This window comes from Amblyomma mixtum, chromosome 8, assembly GCF_055824585.1.
Source record: "Amblyomma mixtum isolate Tamu chromosome 8, ASM5582458v1, whole genome shotgun sequence".
In the NCBI taxonomy this organism is placed as follows: Eukaryota; Metazoa; Arthropoda; class Arachnida; order Ixodida; family Ixodidae; genus Amblyomma; species Amblyomma mixtum.
The window spans coordinates 86,392,076-86,410,710 of record NC_143019.1 but is presented as its reverse complement, the minus strand read 5'-3'; the positions used below and the strand labels follow the sequence as shown (position 1 = coordinate 86,410,710).

At 48.6% G+C, this 18,635-nt stretch overlaps 1 pseudogene; it reads right to left on the bottom strand.

The window, feature by feature from the left end:
• Nucleotides 1–16,487: 16,487 nt before the first annotated feature.
• Nucleotides 16,488–17,854, bottom strand: LOC149333337 (uncharacterized; annotated as a pseudogene).
• Between the last annotated feature and the right edge of the window lie 781 nt (nt 17,855–18,635).

Genomic DNA, 18,635 nt, shown 5'->3' with positions numbered 1-18,635 from the left:
TTTTGAAGCATGTAACCCGGCCGCTTGTCACGATGCTTGCCATGGCGTTGCAGTAGCGTAGAAAGTAATGTCTGAAAATATTGTTTGGCTTTGGTCGCCACTAAAAAGTTCGCAGTGTCATCTGGAGGGAGTGTTTCTTGGTGAGAAGCTAACTCTAAAAACCTAAGCTCAGGGAAGTAAGGCGAACATATTTCATTTCTAGCGTGGCAGCTGTCAGTGCCCCGTGACCGTCATGCAAGATGTATAGGTGGAGACACTGGCCGCATTTGTTTTTCCAGTCCCGGACTACTTGCTGAGAGGTCTCGGCTTCCGCTGACAGGAAACAGCGTCATGTTCACACGACCTACTTGCCATAGGCTGCTTGCCTGCTTGCGAACTCGCCGCCAGAGCCGGGCTCCCCCTCGGTTACCGTACCAGGAAGCTGTCATCTGCTAGCAGACAATGCAAGCTACGGCCACTACGACGCCGAAGCAACGCCGTGCGCTCGATCATAATATTGAGTCGATTTGAAGACCGTACTGTCAGCTTAGCGTAGGTACATTACAGAACTCAGCTTCGGAAGTATGCTCGCCGCTACTGCTTGCGGCGAAGTTCGTACAAAGTAGCCCAACTCGTTGTGAATAGGAAAATAGACGAAAGCCTTCGCGAAAATATTGACAGCAAGCCCTATAGCTGCTCCAGTATACGAGTGGTTCACCTGCGATGCCTTCAGGTAAGCGCGCAGACAGCATGTCGCAAAACAAGCGAACAAGAACCTCTTGACGCCACGAGCAAACAGTACGCGCTCGCAGCTCCGAACGCGCGTCCGTGTTTGCGGCGGATTTCAAGAAAATAAACGAAGATGCAAGAACAAAAAGTCTCATGATGGCTCAGAGCAGCTACGGAGCTCATGTGAAGGTTTAACACGCGATATCGTCCTCCAGGAACACGAAAAGTACGCAAAATGAACACAGGGTCTAACACAATATCGCTGCCAGCGAGGCGCGCAGCTGTCGTCTGCTGCCTTTCCCGCAGCCCCAAGTAGCCCGCGGACTGCCATTGGCGAAACACGAACGCGTTGCTATGGCGATGCACGCAGTGGGCGGAGCTTTCGGGCTGCCTGAGAAAAACAAATACCGGACGCGAGTTCGCAAGTAGTCCCGGACAGTCCGGGACTGAGAAAGAAATGCAGCCACTGCCCGGTGCCGCAGGCCGACAAATTCCTGTCTCTTTTAAACACTACGAGATCACTCTTCGATAAGCGGCCGGATTTCGCGTGTAATCTGAGCACGTCACAAGGGTACACGCAGCCGCCTAGATGACAAAGCATGCAAGCCTGTCCCGCGTGGGGCGCTGCTTGCAAGCGAGAACAAACAACGTGGGAAACGCACGTAACCCTTTCGCCAAAGTTGCACCGTCGTGGGTGTCTATCGCGCCCGGTTCTTGCGCCCGTCATGGCACAAGTTTGCTGAAAGGGCAGCTTTCCTCTTTACGTCGTGTGTAAAAGAAAAGAAGCGCTCCATGCAGGACTGCCTGGAAGGCGAAACGTTTTGACACCCCTCTGCGTCCGTCAATGCGGGCACGGTCTAGTGGCCCGTTGAAAAAAATTGAAAAAGCTTAGTGCGTGTGTATGGCGCGGTTTCTCTGAGCTGTGGCCGGCTTGACAAACGGCAAGAAACGAGCGCTGCGCAATATCGTTCTGTTCGTAGGACAACGCAATAGTGGATGCATGTTTCTGTTTCTGCAGCAAAGTTTTACCGCTCTGTTGATGCTGGTGTGATCGCAAGCCCGGATGGATCGAGTCCTTGACAAAGCATAGTAACATAGTAACCTGTCGGGAGGGGGGGGGGGGGGGGGGCAAACTTAACTGAACCATCCTAACTGAATCTAAAATTCTATACTCATGCTGATGGTGTGTAAAGCCCAGCAGCGGTCGCGGGAGGCCTCCAAGGGTTGGCTGTAGTGCATCGGCGCAACGTTTCCACACAGGTGTCCTGTTTTGCTTGCTGCCTTTTTAGGTCGCTATTAAAACAAAACGCTGGCATGTACTAAAACCATCCCCAGGTGTATATTCTATGTACCATGGCTTGAATCCTGGCACAGACTACCAGGCCTGCTTTTCTTCTGAAATCTCTGGCTTGATACTCTGTGGTCGGTCATCCTGAGCTGCCGTGGTTACCAACCCATCCGAGGCTTTAGTGGCAGCGTGAATGATTAGTAAAAGTTTTCGTGACTAGGTTGTCACATCCGCCGCGCCTTCTTAAGGTCATCATGCGCCCTTTCATTACCGTTCGTCTTGGGTAGCCACACGCGCGTCGCACAACCCACCTGTTTACTGCGAATAAGTGCGCAGAGACAAGGGTCAGAGGAAGCGCAGGACTGGTGCTCACTAACTCCTGTTTATTAGAAAGAAACATATAAAAACACAATTTTTTTTTCTCGCAACCAGGAGGACATGCGCAACACCAAAATTCACTTATACCTCAGACACGAATCTAGATATTTTGCTTCAGTCATGAACACAGAGGGGGCGCTTATGGACGAGTCATGGCTTTTGCAAATATTAAACGCATCACTAATTTCCATTTTTAACTGAGCTGTGTTTGTACAGGACCCTGGTTTCATTAAAACGAGTGCAGTAAGTTTAGAACGACTAGATTGGTTCTTATGAGGACAGTCAATGTAATGCAAAGCTACTTTTAAAGAAAAATGGTGGTCTCGTAGGCGGGTATCTAAGCGCCTTCCTGCGTGATGTATATGTCTTCCCAGCCGCCGCGGTGGCTCAGTGGCTATGGTGCTCGGCTGCTGTCCCGAAAGACGCGGGTTCGATCCCGGCCGTGTCGGTTGAATTTCTTTGGAGGAGAAATTCGAGGCCCGTGTACTGTGCGATGTCCGTGCGCGTTAAAGAACCCAAGGTGGTCGAAATTTCTGGAGCCCTCCACTACGGCGTCTCTCATAGCCTTAGTCGCTTTGGGACGTTAAACCCCATAAACCAAACCAAACCTATGTCTTCCCGCACGTAAATGGCACTTCATACAACACTCTTTCAGCACAAGGTGGAGACTTCCAGTCATGCGTTATCTGGCACCTTTTTGTAATTCTCCCATTCGCCTTCCCTGGCTCTTCAATTAACTGTGGTGCAAAATTTTGCACAGCTTATTAGAGCAGAAAGGACTACATCCGGCCAAATCTTCAACAGGCAGGATTTTTTCATCCCTAATCGCAACTTTAAAACTATTCTCTCGGCTTAACTGCTGGCATATTCAAGCTGCAATTTGACCCATGTGGCGGAATTTGGCTGTCGATTTTCTTCCGTAATAAGTGCAGTACTTGCCTGATTAGTGTGGAGTACTTGCCACATCGTCTGCAGCTACGGAGAGCCACACAACCAACACGCGCTGCATGGTTCTTGTTCCTCTCGCTTCCTCCTCTGGGTGAACTACCTCTTCTTCAATGCTTTACAGGCATATTACCCAGGGTAAGCGCGAATTTGCCACTAGAACCATTGCTACGTACTCCGCTTGGTTTGGCTCTAAGTAGCCGCAGACGAAGATTACACATAATTTTGATTTCACCAAGCAATTACTCTACTGAAGCATAATGTAAAAAATCAGATTACAAATGTCACTACACACGTGAAAAAACAGCGTGAATATGCCACCTAATTAGCCGAGAGAAGCTTTTTAAAAGGTGCAATTAGGGATGCAAAAATCACGATTTGGCTGGGTCTACATCTACGCCATATCTGCCACCTGATCAAAAAACGCAACTGGCATCCTTTTCCTAAAAAAAACAATCTTAAATTAACAGTTACGCATCGTGCACAGTCGACAAAGAATCGAAGCCGTATTGGTGGCCAGCACGTAGATATCCCTGCGCTAGTTCCGAGGTAATCTGCATCCCCGGCTCCCTAGGCTTCTACGACAAGAGCAGGAAGGCAACAATTTCGCTGGCGTAATTGAGTTGGCTCTTGGCCTGCCGTCACTCGAATGCGGTTTGACTGACGGTTACAAGCGCACAAACGTTGAGTCATGGTTAAGCTGCCTTTGGGATCTGCGTTGAATAATCTACCGCGTACCCTGTATTTATCTCTTTCGGTTGTAAAAATTCCCCTGCACGAACTATTGTCGTACTTGGGCTAAACCATCGACCGCAAGGTAGCTTAAAATGTCAGCATTTTTATGATAAATAACATAACATCTCAACGTGCCGGGATCTGCAGTCGGCTGCGCGCAGATTTGTCGAGGCGGGTGGGAGAGCCGATTTGAGAGGCTGTGACATCTACGCAACTGCTAAACACGCCCAGCCAAGCTTCGATAATGGATATGGTTGCTGCGCAGTTCGCCTGAAGGCGCCGCCTCTTCAATCGGCTATTCAGTTCGGCTCGATGAAAATTCTACGAGCAGCCCGGAGCAGTTGGCGCACGCGAATTTTTCGCGAAAGGGACAGATAAATACAAAACACGCTGCATAAGTCCATAAAATATTTTCGGCAACGAAGCGTTGTGTGTTTACAGCACCGAACACTTTTGGACCATGCTTTTTAGCACAGTTAGAGCAAATACTAGGCACGCGAGAAATGATGTTGGCGCAAAGTTGCTCGATTACCATTACGCTACACAACTTATTGGAAGGGACGCTGTCCACCCAGGCGCCGTAATCTTGCTTATCGAAATTAGTTACCGTTGTTTAACTTGCTTATCTTGGCGGAACTCATTCTATTCGACTGAGTCCCAGTTGTCCAGCCATTTGATAAAGCAGCAAGGTCATGAGGCACGCGAAGACTGTAGGCTGGAAGACAATCTGCTCGTTGCTTTGGAGGCAGTTAAGTGAAATAAATGTGCCTAGCAATAAAACAATGGTACAGCCGTCTTCAAACCATACAGAAGACGGCGAGCGTGGCCGGGGAGGCACGTACAGCCAGCCGCACATTGATCCTCAAAACTTCAGCTCGCACTTAGCCCGAAGAGCGGTCAGCTGATGGCCGATGAAGCTCGCCGTTATTTATGTCCCTTTCTTTTGCCCTCGTTCAGAAAACAAATTTACTTCCGTCAAATTTTCTGGTAGGTGTGCACATACCATGGAAAGCAAAAGCGTTGTCAGAATCCATAATTCTACAGCGCACAAGAAAGACAACTGAAAGTGAGGCCGGACAAACACGGAGCTGACTGACTGCTTTACTGACACTTGACTAATAATAGGTTTCAGAAAAACTAGAACAATAATCGAACTCTCCCTGAAGCTAAACAATGACGGTAAAATGTTTAAACCAATAACAGCGTGAGAAATTTGCACGTGCCCCAGTTCCTAATAACATGAAATAAAAACATAAGGCGAAACATAAGGCTGCTAGAACGAATAACCTCGATCGATGTCAAAAGTCAGTTTTGTGAACTGAACGTACATTCGAGTCAAATTTCATCTCAAGAGAAGTGCCGAGTATACGCTTACAGCTTTTAGTAGTTCGCGAGCAGGACACGCCGCGATGTAACCTGCCAGGAAGTTGAACTGCCTAGATTTCAGTTTCCTAACGATCATCGCGCCTTGAAAACCACTACAGTGAGCGAATATCTGCTGGAAAGCAAGTGTGCAGTGCGGTGATAACAGGGCGCGGCACCGCACCCTTTCTTATTGACCGGGCAGAGGGCGTGCAAAAGGACTATATCTTTAAGAGGGGTCTCCCGAGAAAATAATGCTAGGCTATCTCCTGCAAGCTCATTACCTCGGCTGGTGTAAAAGCCAGCTTTCTTCAAGGGATACCGTTTAAGGCTCCGTCGCCTAGAAAACCCTGTGTCAGCGTTGTGGGCGATAAGTCGCGAGCGTGGCTCGGGCAAGTAGTGCCCAGAGAGCACTACTTGATCACGTGATCACGTGACCCAGGCGGGCCACCTGGGTCACGTGGTCATGCGGCGCCATCACCACCTGCCCACCGGGCAGTGAGCAAACTGCTCACCGTGGCAGATGGCAGCTAAATTAATGATTGGTATCTCGGGAAGAGGAACCAAGGACACAACAGCGCCGACCACTGGGAGCACCTGCTATCGCAGAGGCGCATCGCTTAACCACTGCACCACTGCGTCAGGAGGGTATGAGGGCTCCCAGGGAATCATTGCGAAGTAGACGATGACCTTCTGCAAATAATGCAATCAGTCACGCCATTGCGTCATACCCTTAAGGTTGAGCCGAAGTGACCCCTCAAATTTTTTCTATTAAGGAATTAACGATATCAGCATTGACAACATTCCTTCCGTGAAGGCGGTGTGCTAACAGCAGTGTAGGTTCCGGGCCTACTTCCCCCGACAAGCGGAATATTGAAATCAATGAGCGTCGGAAATTTCCGAAGTGCTCTTGAATGAGCCCGCATGGCGCGCATACTATATGGCGGTTGATTTGGCAATCGCCCCAATCTGTGCCGCGCTCCGTACAGCATGGGAGTAGAAGCCTGTTTCACATGCAAGCGAAAACTCTCGCGATTGCTGCTGCCGCCGCCGCGATGGAAACACGACCAAGATCCAACTAGTCTGAAATTTTTCGCGGCGATGCGCCCTGAATCGTGTACTCCGCTCAGTCGCTTGCATGTGAACCAGCCTTCAAGCGGGGCGGACGACGATACGCGATTGCCGCCCAATCCGCACGCAACTGCACGTTCGGCCAACAACGAGGATGTAATCGCTGCCTAACGCACAATTCACGAAGTGGCTACTCCCGAGAATACGCCACTGTGGTCAGTCGATGCAGGTGGGCGTAGGCCTGAGGTAGGCCTCAGCCTCCCAGGCCTAAGTCCACTTTCACCGCCGAGAGACCTAGGGGGAAATGGCCGGTACAGCTATCGCAAATTCTCTGCCCGGCTGAAGGGAGGGCGGGCTGTAAAGTAATCGAGTATCATTCTTTCCTCTTGCAACCTGAAGCTACGCCGCCCTGTCACAGACGGGCGGCCACTCGGCTGCGTCGCGAGCGCCGCTCTCGTGCCGCCCTACTGGCGGTCAGAACCGCACCTAGCCGCTCTCGAGGGATGCGCTGCTGCCACGGAGGCAATGCTGGCGAGTCCCTACTGCAGGCAACGTCGCCGAAAGCGGGTAAAGCGCAAAGGCAAGCAGAGCGAGGTTACTCACAGCTAGCAGGCAGAGCCGAGGCTGTCGCAATGGCGGAACCGAGAGCTCGAGCCCTCGCGCTGTTTCCTTGTCGTCGTCTATGACGTAGTCTCTCTCGCGGCCGGGCTGTGCGCTCGCGTGCGGGTGATTTAATTCTTTCTCTTCTGATATTTAGTGCTTCTTAATTAACCTGATCAGGCTGAAAGATATTGAAATCACATGCGTATTTTTTTTTTAGGCATAAAGCTCTCCGAGATCCATCCTCAACTTCAGGCCAAATAAACATTTGCAAGTTCTTTCGTATACCGCGTAGCGCTTATCACTGCACGTACTGTCCCAGAATATTCATATTCGCTGCGGTGGCTGAAAGCGGTTTTCGACTTCGCCTGCCGAACGAAAAAGACGAGTCTGATACCGGCTGTGGCGGCACCGTTTCGATGAAGGCAGAATACTGGAGACCCGTGTACTGTGCGATTTCAGTGTACCATACAGAATCCCAGGCGGTCGAAATAATCCGGAGCCCTCCGGTACAGCGTCCCTCATAGCATGTTGTATCATGAGCCACTTCGGTCGTTAAGCCTCCATAAACCAGAGTACATACACTACATCACTCCCTCTAGAGAAATCTCCAATCGAAGGGTGTCTGACGCGTTGTGACACTGCGTACGCGTGAACAGTTAGGTTCCCCTCACTTAGCTCCACCTTACCAGGAACTGCCAAGCCCGATACAAGGGAAAAGAATCTGTGTGGATGTACCTACGCTCAGGGGTTGCACCTTATGGCCTCTCGAAGGTGGGCTAGTTGGTCTCATTGCGGGAAAGGTACAGCCACTCAAAGTTTAGAACCGAGGAGGTTTGCTTCTGTGCCATGTAGAAGGGCTCCAGTAGCATTCGTAGAAGTCCTACTCATTGCAGGAGGAAAGACGAGACCTTCTTACATTGCGATTTGGAACGCTCGGGATGCATTATGAGCCACACGCTGTGACTCAACAGCAAACACCCTGGGCTCTAAACTTTTCTCAAATGCTGTACGTTTAAATGGAACAAGGTACAGCCCGGCATGTGCCCGTGTGTTCTCCAGCTTGTCTTAGCTCGTTCGTTTACACGTGCCTTAATTTCACCGCAGCTGCTTCAACTCTCGATGAAGCGAACATACCAAACGCAGTTTTGCCCAGATAGAGATCCTCTGCTTTTGCCGATGGGAAGAATACACTTGCGGAGTGACTGGCCGCAAAATAATTTTATGCCTACCATATCGGAGGATAAATTTTGTGAAACTACGGAAAAATAACAATTTACGACCGAAATTGCAACATTTTCTATTGTTCTTCCGCACACCTTTTGTCTCCCTCGGCTATAGATTCTCTCTCACGGGGCTGATGGTTAAAACCACGAATTTTCATAGAAGTGTCTCTACAAAAGCTGGAGAAAGCAGGGTGGATGCCGCACCTCTTATGGTTGCGAGCTTGCTCTTACTCACCAGGTTGCTGTTATTCTAACCGAGGAGAAAGGGAGAAGCTGTGAGAGGATATGGCGCGCTAATAATCTTTAAAATATTAAAATATAGCAATCTTTATTTGCGCATAAAAAATTGTGCGTAAACCAACGTGTAAGGCTGGACTGGAAAGTGGAAGCCCATGGTGTAATGGGACCGACGAAAAAATTCTATGCTACTTGATCTCAAGATGGAACTGGGAAAAAAACACGTGAGGACTTCTGAAGTCGGAAGTCTTTAAGTGTATTCATGCGTATGACGCTGCCTAGTAAGCCCTTGGGACATAGCCAAGCCCCGACGTCAGTAGTAGAGTAGGTCCGGTGGCTTTGGACGAAACCACTGTCTGCAAGCCTCGTTTCGGCCACAAAAGGAGCTACGTAAGGATTTTAAATAGTTACTGCCAGAAGATTTTGCTACTGGCAGGCGTAATTGTCCGCTCTCTCTGCGCACTGCAATGTTAGAACTCCGATGCGTGCGGCTACTCGCGTCACTGTTCTCGAAGTTGCCGAAGTCCCACCTGCGATATGGGGCTTGAGCCGGGTTCCTGTTTCTGTCGTGTATACGCATTTCTTTGTTACTGAAGCAGCGCTATCGTGCTCCATGTTTAAGCGAGATATTTGTTTTGAGACGTGACAGGGGCGGGAGGGTGGATCCGCTCTGTTTATTGCTTACGGGGCATGTTGGGTGCCGGTTACTTTGGAGATGGCGCGCTCACATGCCATCTCCATTTTTCGGACATTTAGAGTGGTAACCGATCCGAGAATCGGACAACGGCTGGCTGTGGCGTGCGAACGGGTGTCGTAGTCCAGGGCCCAGTGTAGCGCTTTCACCATCGTGCATGCGTGTAGCTGTGAACCTTGCCTGCATCGTAGGCAGCTACCGTGGTAGTATACAGCCACCGTTCGCACGCTTGCTTTCAAGTTCTTGTCCCTCTGTCGTTCGGATCCGTGCTTTATAGAGTTCAAATAAGCGTTGTCATGTTTACAGGCTCTGTTGGTTTGGATTCGCGCATCTTGGGTGTGCAGTGTATTATTCAAACGTGTCATTCAAACTATACTTTCCATAGTTAAAGCGCGAAAGAGGGGACAAGAGAGTACGACTGAGCACTGCGCTAACTCGCTACTGAAGCCTTTAGGTGCCAAACCGGACAGTTTAAATACCCCACTGGCGGCCAGAATTGGAAAGATACATTTCATGCACATAAAACATCGACCGTCAAAAAGTAACTGGCAGGTATCAACATTAGCATTCAAGAGAGGCTCTTTCTTTCTCCGAGAAAGTTATTGAAGACGCGCTGATACATTCCTCGTGAAGCCGTGTTATAATCGGGGATTCAATTATGTCTCGCGCCAAAACATCACGGCTTCTTCCTGTCACAGTGCAGTCCTGATGTTGTTGTTGTTGTTGTTAGCCTTTGAAAAGATGGCACATCCCATAGGTGATCGCAATAACTTCTTCCACGTCGCTTTCATCCTTCTTGCATTCTCTGCAGTGCTTTGCCACGTGCTCTGTGGTGGAAACACGTGAGACGTTGTATTCGTGTTCTTTTAATATTTAAGGCACCGGCCAGTTTAGCCGATGTACTTCTTCCCACTGGACACTGACAAGGAATAAATCACTCCTTCCTGGCAAGAGAGGAAACGTTTAGTGTGGCTCTTCGAGCAGCTTTGAGGTTTTCTGCTCGGAAAATTCACTTTTCGGACTAGACTCGACAGTCGCTTAGGGGCTGAAAAAACGTCCACTCCCGCACGTTTTCCAGTTATCTAAGTAGTGCGAAAGCCGGTGAAGGTATGACCCGACAGCAACCTTTTTTTTCTTTTTGTCATTAGTTTTTACATTTATTTCTACTATGTTACTGTGTACTTCGGAAGAAGAGAAGAAAGGCTACGATATGCGAGACAATGTCGAGAGAATTGCGAACATGCACAAGCACATATTGAGGGCTCCTAATCCCCAACCGCGAGTATTCCCCTGTGGCGTAAGGAAGAAAGGAGCGTTAATTAACTAATTAGCTAAGAAAACAAAAGGAGGGTGGGGGGGATGAACGGAAAGGAGGCTGAGCAGCTTCGCTAAGCTGTTTGCTCCGAGCAGCCTGGGACTGGAGGATCGGAGAGCAGTAAGGGTCTCATTAAGGTCAGCGGGACTGGGTTACCAGAACCGGAGGCATGTCCGAAGCTGGCCGTTTATGCAGAAACTGCATCAGCTTGTGGACAGAAACTACAGAAATGCACTGAGGAAGTATACACAACACACTGCACGATTATGAACTCAATTTTGCCCCAATCTTCGAAATTTTAAGCAAGATATCAATACAAATGTTTCTTATTATGACCGAACATAATGAGTTGTTTGTGTGCTGTGCAAATACTCATTTAGACCCCGTCCCCAGTCAACGCCGAAACACCACATGCTAATACACGTCCGTCTGTTGCGCTGTTAAGTTTCAGTTTCTAATACTCGGCTTATTAATTGCCTGGGGTACACAGGGCAACATACGTAGACACGGGGTACACACTTGTGGAAGCCTCTTCCATAGCTGTCCTTGGGGGCAGGCCCTAGTAACACCGAAGAAGTGAAATCAAAGGTCAACACGGTAGCCCGTTTCTCTGTTGGATCCGAGCGATCAAACTGAGTGCTGAAGATCGCTACCTTGGTCTTCTACAGCCTACAGAGTCCAGCCTCTTTCCTATATTTCCCTTCTGTTTTCCTTTGTGCGTCTTTTTCGCTGGTTTCATCCCAGCTGCATGAACGGGATTCTAGATGTCTCTCAGTCACCGTGTTCAGCCGCAGGAGGTAGGACACAGACGCGGGACTTGTAACTTCCGATCACACGGTATTGGAAAAACCATTGCACATACAAAGCTGTAGACACAAGACAATCCAAGAAACCGAAATAAATCCATGATACAGCACATACTTCCTCATTTAAGGAAACATGGAACTACATGGTAGTGAAACAAATTTTAAGTTACATGTACATAATATTGGTATCTGAACGAAATCATTCCAGCGATAAGATTAAGCGAAATGCAACATTCGACGCGCACGCACGCGTACACGCACGCACGCGCGCACACGCACATGATTCCGCTGCCCTAGGCCACAGAGGGACAGGCTTACGAATCATTGGGCAGGTGGTGTTTAATGCTCACAAGTGCGCGTCTGTCTACTCACACATCTTGCCCAAGTTCTTGCTGAAAAAAAAACGAGACAAATCTTTGTGAACATTCTGGAGTCGAATTGGCATCGAACTTTTATTCTCGTGCACAGAAATTGAAAAAGAGCAAGGGAAAACATTTTAGACCATTTTACGTCTAACATTTTTTTTTCGCCCAATGTTGCTCTTGGTTCAAAAGACTTGTTGAATTGCATTGTTAGGTTTCTGTCGAAGGTAAAGGCAAGATTTGGGCATATTTAGGAGATTTAACAAAACTGCGATTTTTAACCCTTCGTTTGGTTCACGATAGCCTTAGCTGCTTGTAGGCCGTCAAACCTTTCCAAACCATTTATTTCAGGGCCATTCGCTCTTCCATCTAAAAAGCTACCTACCAGGTGCCCCAGCATGGTCAATTGGAGGCTGCTTCCAGCACGGGCACTTGGTCAGAAGTTTTTGACTTTGATGCATTTTTCCTTAGGTTCTGCGATCAGCAACCAGCCTCCTATGGCTTCAGCAAAGTTAACATTCCATGTGCAGTGGTTCCAGAACATGAAGCGTACATACTTCTCATTCAAGTGATTGAAAGACCCCGAAGACCATGAGGAGCAGTAGTGGTGTATAGTGCAAAACTGGCAGCGGTCTGTTACAAATCTATGTACGTAGGACGAAGGTTCAGTAGGATTTCACTGTAAGGCATGCCAGTAATAGCCTCAAGAAAAAGTCTGAAATATTCTGTGATTCCTGCAGCCTTGCTACTGTCCTAATTTCCTAGGACTCTAGGGCAGGTACTACAATGCTGCCCAACATTTTGATAGCAGAATGCTCGGAAAGTGCACTTCACAATCCTTCCTTAACCTTAATGTGGTTGCGGTGCTGCTCAATTTGTGAAGTGTCCACTTCCATACATATACGCATCATCGCAGCCTGCCGACGGAATAATGCAAATGGTGTCCGGGAATTTTGCTTTCGCCAGGCGGCTTTTCACTTATTCCAGGGCTTGCCGCAACTTTTTTCTTTTTCTGAAGTGTAAGTAAATTCTTTATAGTTGATATCCACACAATACAGATCTGCTCAGCACTCTCTGCGCCCCTTCGGCGTAGGCCAGTAAGAGGTCCACAAATCAATATACAATCAAACACTTATCATTTTACGTACAGAATGCGTACACCAAGTGGACTTGGGAACAGCAGTGAAAGAACTAAGTACGTTTATTTCACAAGGAGGCTTGGACAGTGCCCGTGTTTACGTGCTAACCTCTTAGCAGGTGTGCTAAGTGCATGAAGATGCTGGACATGAGTCCGTTAACCCTGCCCCTTGACCTATTCAAGGAGGAGTTTCACTATTCAGATGCTGAAAGCAACCGGTTCTTGATGTGTCGACAGTCATGTCGCTTTCCCACGCTTCAGCCTCAAATTTATCCTCAAGAGTTGAACAGTGTTGCCAATGTTAACTGCTCACACATGCCAGTGCCTCTGCAGGGAGCTTTTGAACTTCTGGCAAAGTGAAACCGTTGCTTCAACTTGCGAAATACCAGCGACTTCCAACATAGACTGCATATCAGCTTAACGTTTAGGCCTGGTAGTAGCTTTATAAAGAGCGACACTATGATATGGCACTTCTTCCATAATGCTGTTTGCGTAATGTTCTACACAAGCTTCACCGCTATCCTTTTTCCACGTTGTAGTGCAAACATTGCAGTGCTCGCATCACTCTCGCATGTCATTGTAGGGCACGTACCCGCAAGCGGAGCCGAAAATGGCTAATGTAAATGAGATATTGCAACCTTACTGTCTGCGACTGGGAATCCGCACGATGATGGGCGTTGATGTATTCCCTGTAGTGAACCGCGGAGATAACGTGTACTCTTCCAGCTTTGTGACGTTGGAAGAAATGAAAACAAACAATTGTAGGCACACAAGGATTTCTCCAACAGGTCGGTGAGAAGCCTGTCTGCGATGAGCCCACGAGACGAAAAGCTCGGTCTCGGTAGGTCGGTTTCTCTGCCATCGTTTCTCGCCGCGGTCATGGCTCTTCGTACCGGCTTGCCTTGTGCTGTAGTCAAAATGTAGCGACGCGCGATATAGTCTGGGTTTATGTTGTCAAACCATTCGGAATGAGCCAATCAAAGCAGCAACATTTACTTAAGAGCGTAGTCCTTGCTTCCCATGTTTTCGCTGACATTTAGTTCACGGGACAGCTGCGGAGCGCACACACAAGTAAATTGGGGTTGTCGAGGTGGAAATCGTCCCACTTAATGAGAGCCAGCCACAGCCCGCGCCGATTCGTACTGAGTCTTGGAGCGCTCGCACTTGCGCGTCTACGATTGTCTTACAAATGCAGAAGTTCGCGTTAATCGGATCCTTGTTTCGTGTGGAGTTGTAGCTAAGGTTAGATCAGCCAAGAGCGCCGCACAATACCGTATTGAAGCTACGGATGGACGAGGACGAACAAGATGCGAGCTAACAGAGGCGGAGGTAAGCTAAAGGCAGTCTGGCGGCGGTTCGGGAGCATGGCCGACCGGCATCCCGCGGCCACCGGATGTGACGTCGGTGCAAGCTATGTATAGCGCAGCCATACGGCTACAAAGGAAAGCTATACAGCTTTCTCAGAAACTTCGCAGTTAAAGAAAAAGCGGTAGAGCGAGTGCTCCGGTGAGGCGGTGGTCCCGGGTTCGAACCCCAGACGAGGACGAATTTTTCTTTAACTGCGAAGTTTCTGAGAAAGCTGTATAGCTTTCCTTTGTAGCCGTATGGCTGCGCTTGGGTGGACATCAATGAGTAATTACTCCCCTATTACAAATCTACTCCACCTTGGGGGATTCCCCTAAATATTTGGTCAGCACTGTTCCCACTTCGAGTTATTGATCAATTCGCCCTCGCCCTGCCATAAGCTTGCCGTCCCGGCTTGCATGCAGTGTGGCGTAGTGCCATGGCATATCGCCATTGCGATCCTGGAGCCAGATCTGTGTATCAATATTTTGTTGAGTGTCCTGAAAATTTACGATGTGTTAAAAGACCGAGGTTTTGACGAAGAAATTGTATCCCTTTTCTAGAATCTATCCCAACTGAAGAAGTTGGAATGGTCGCTGGAAGCGAGGAGTGCTGTAGCCATGTTAATAGTCAAATATGTTGTAATGCACTGTATTCCCACGCCTTTGAAGGCAATAAAGAAAAAAAGTCCCGGTTAGCTCAATTGGTAGAGCGACTGCTCCGGTGAGGCGGTGGTCCTGGGTTCGAACCCCGGACCAGGACGAATTTTTCTTTAACTGCGAAGTTTCTGAGAAAGCTGTATAGCTTTCCTTTGTAGCCGTATGGCTTCGCTTGGATGGACGTCAATGAGTAATTACTCCCTAATTATATATTCTTTTGCGCCCAATGTTGGTCTCCGGTGAAAATAACTTGCTGAATTGCATTTTTAGGTTTATGTCGAAGGCAAATGTCGTAACTAAGCTTAAGATTTGGGAACGTTTAGCGAATTTAATAAAACAGCATTTTTTTTAACCATACGTTTGGTTCACGATAGCCTTAGCTGCTTGTAGGCGGTCAAATCTTTCCACAACTTTGACTTCAGGGCCATTCGCGCATCCATCTCAAAAGCTACCTACCAGGTGCCCCAGCATGGTCAATTGGAGGCTGCTTTCGAGCACGAGCACTTGGTCAGACGCTTTTGCCTCTGCTGCATTTTTCGTTAGGTTCTGGGATCAGGAACTAGCCCCCTAACATACTTTTCATTCAAGTGATTGAAAGATCTAGAAGATCACAAGAAGCAGGAGTGGTGTATTGTGCAATACTGGCATCGCTCTGTTGCACATCTATATAAGCAGGCGAAAGACAGAGTGGGGTCTCGCTTTAAGGCATGCAAATGATAATCTCATGAAAAAGTAATATTCGTCGACTCCTGTGGCCTTGCTACAGTCCTACTTTCCTTGGACTGTAGGGCAGGTCCTACGATCCTGCCCAACTTTTTGATAGCACATTGCTCGGAAAGTGCACTTCACAATAGTTCAATAACCTTAATTTGGCTGCGGTGCTGTTCAGTCTCTGAAGTTTCCACTTCCACACATGTACGCATGATCGCAGCCTGTGCACGGAATACTGCAAATTGTGTCCGGAATTTTTTTTTTTCGCCAGGCGGCTTTTGACTTATGCCAGAGCTTGCCGTAACCTTTTACTTTTGTAAAATGTTTAAATGGTAATTCTTTATACTTGATATCAAAACAACACAGATCTGCTCATGACTCTGGACCCCTTCGCCGTAGGCTAGTGAGGGGTTCAGACATCAATGAACAATCATAAACACTTTACTAGCCGTAATTATTTGACGTACAAAATGCGCTCTTGGGAACAACAGTGACAGAGTTGTGTGTTTACTTCACAAGGAGGCTTGGACAATGCCTATACTTACGCGCTCACCTCTTAGCAAGTGTGCGAATTCGATGAAAAATGCTAAAAAATTGATTTCTTACCATTTCGGGCGCGACGCCTGCTACAGACGCGTGAGCCATTCAGTGCAGGCTAGTTCTCTGAAGTTATTCGACGAGCGCGCTTGCACTACGCAGACAAAGTAAAAATCTGCGATGATATGGGTCCTTACCCTCTGCGACTGTTAATCAGGCCGACGATGGGCGTTGCTTTCCCTCAAGTGAACCACAGGGATATCGTGTACTCTTCCAGCTTTGTGATATTGGAAGAAATGAAAGCATTCAAATAATTGTAGGCACACAAGGATATCTCCAGCATGTCGATGACAAGCCTTTCTGCGATGGGCCTAAGAGACTAAAAGCTCGGTCTCGGTACGTCGCGTTCTCTGCCATCGTTGCTGGCCGCGTTCGTGCCTATTTGAACCGGCTTGCCTAGTGCTTTAGCCAAGATGCAGCGACGCGGGACCTAGTCTGGGTTTGTGTTGTCAAACGTATCGGATGGAGCCGATCAAAGCAGTAACATTTACTTCAGGGCGTACTCCTTACTTCTTAAGTTTTCGCTAACATTTAGTTCACGGCACAAGCCCCCTACAGGTCAAAGTGCGCTCCGCACACAAGTAAATTGGGGTTGTCGAGGTGGAAATCGTCGCACTTAATGAGAGCCAGCCACAGCCCGCGCCGATTCGTACTGGGTCTTGGAGCGCTCGCACTTGCGTGTCTACGATTATCTTACAAATGGGGAAGTTCGCGTTAATCGGATCCTTCTTTCGTCTGGAGTTGTAGCTAAGGTTTGATCAGCCAAGAGTGGCGCACAATACCGTATTGAAGCTACGGATGGACGAGAACGAACACGATGCGAGCTAACAGACGCGGCGGTAAGCTGGAGGCGGTCTGGTGGTGGTTCGGCAGCATGGCCGACTGGCATTTCGTGGCAACCGGATGTGACGTCCGTGCAAGCTATGTATATTGTTTTCATCGCCGCCCCTCCAAACATTAAACGACGCACAATGCAAACCGGTCGTCGTACGAACAGTTGCCGGGTGCTTTCGTGATCGCAGTAATAAAGTAAAAATGAGAGCCAAAAGCATATTCTTGACAACATTGTATGATTGAGACACATCCTTCGTAGCCGCTCGGCTCGCCGGAGAAGCTGGGCATGTCACATATGGTTGTGTGTCTTTCTGGCGCATGTCATATATGGTGTCAGCCGCGGGTGTGTCGACGTAGAACAGAGGTCACAAATTTACCTTGGGAAGAGGAGGTGGATTGGCGCCCCATCGGCTTGTCCTCTTTCAGGATATCCACTGCTGCTTGCGGTTGGCGGTGTGCATGATGTATCAGAACCGGCACGAAGTAGTGCAACCACTGTCACGGCAATGTTAGGGGTAGTCGTGAGTACACTCGTAATGACTCCCAGTGCACGCATTCATAGAGAGCTTCCAAGCTCTCCAAGCTTCCAAGAGAACACACGTAATCAGCCAGAACTGCAGCTTGGGCTTGTTGGTGATCCATCTCGAAGTGACAGCGCAAAAAACATCGACAGGACACATAGAATAAGAAGACACCACGAGCGCTGACTTACAACAAGTTTATTTCGATGTAAACATTGCCTCATATACTGCCTACACCCAGCACGTGACATAGCACGTGACATAGCACGTGACACAGATACGTGACTTCTGCCGCCCGTGTCGTCACTTCCCCACAGAGTCATCGCGCGTCCAACAGCTCCAGTTCTTATGTTGTCAAAAGTACAGATGGCTTGCTGCTACAGTCGTCTCCAAGCTTCATTATCTCGGCTGCTTCAATTATCTCGCGAAGGAGCTGATCGGTGTGCCTTTCTATCACATTGCACTGTGCATACTCAGCCGAGAAAGTTTTTTATGGGCAATCCCTTACATGAATTCCAATATGCCTGCTTGCTTGTTCGACGTTAATTTTGTGTTCTTTCAGCCTTTCGTTGGTGCATATGCCTGTCTGGCCTATGTACTTCTTCCCACATTCCACCGGAAGGGAATAAACAACGCCTTCCGCGCATTCCACGAAGCGGATCTGGTGGTTTGTGGTGCACCCGCGCAGTTTTCCGGCTCTTCGGCGTTCACGCGCCGGCAAAGGTTTTTTAGTTTTCTCGGAGCTGTGAGCACGACATTAACACCAGCTCTTCGGCCAATCTTTTTGAGACTGTGGGAGATGTTGTGGATGTAAGGGAGGGCCACAATTTTTCGTTGCCTTTAGGCCTCCTACAGCTATCACGCACTTTAAGTTTCTTGCTCGAACGTTCCGCGACGGACACAAGTAGGTGTGAGGGGTATCCTGCTACCAAAAGGCGTTCTATCTGACCACGAAAGCACGCTTCCATCGTGTGGATACACGACTTCTTAAGCGCGTTTGACAAGCATAGGTTTGCAATGGCCCTTTTTATCAGATTGGAGTGCGCCGATTGGAAAGGCAGTGGTGCCTTATCACCTCTTGTTTCATAGGCCCAGCACACGTTC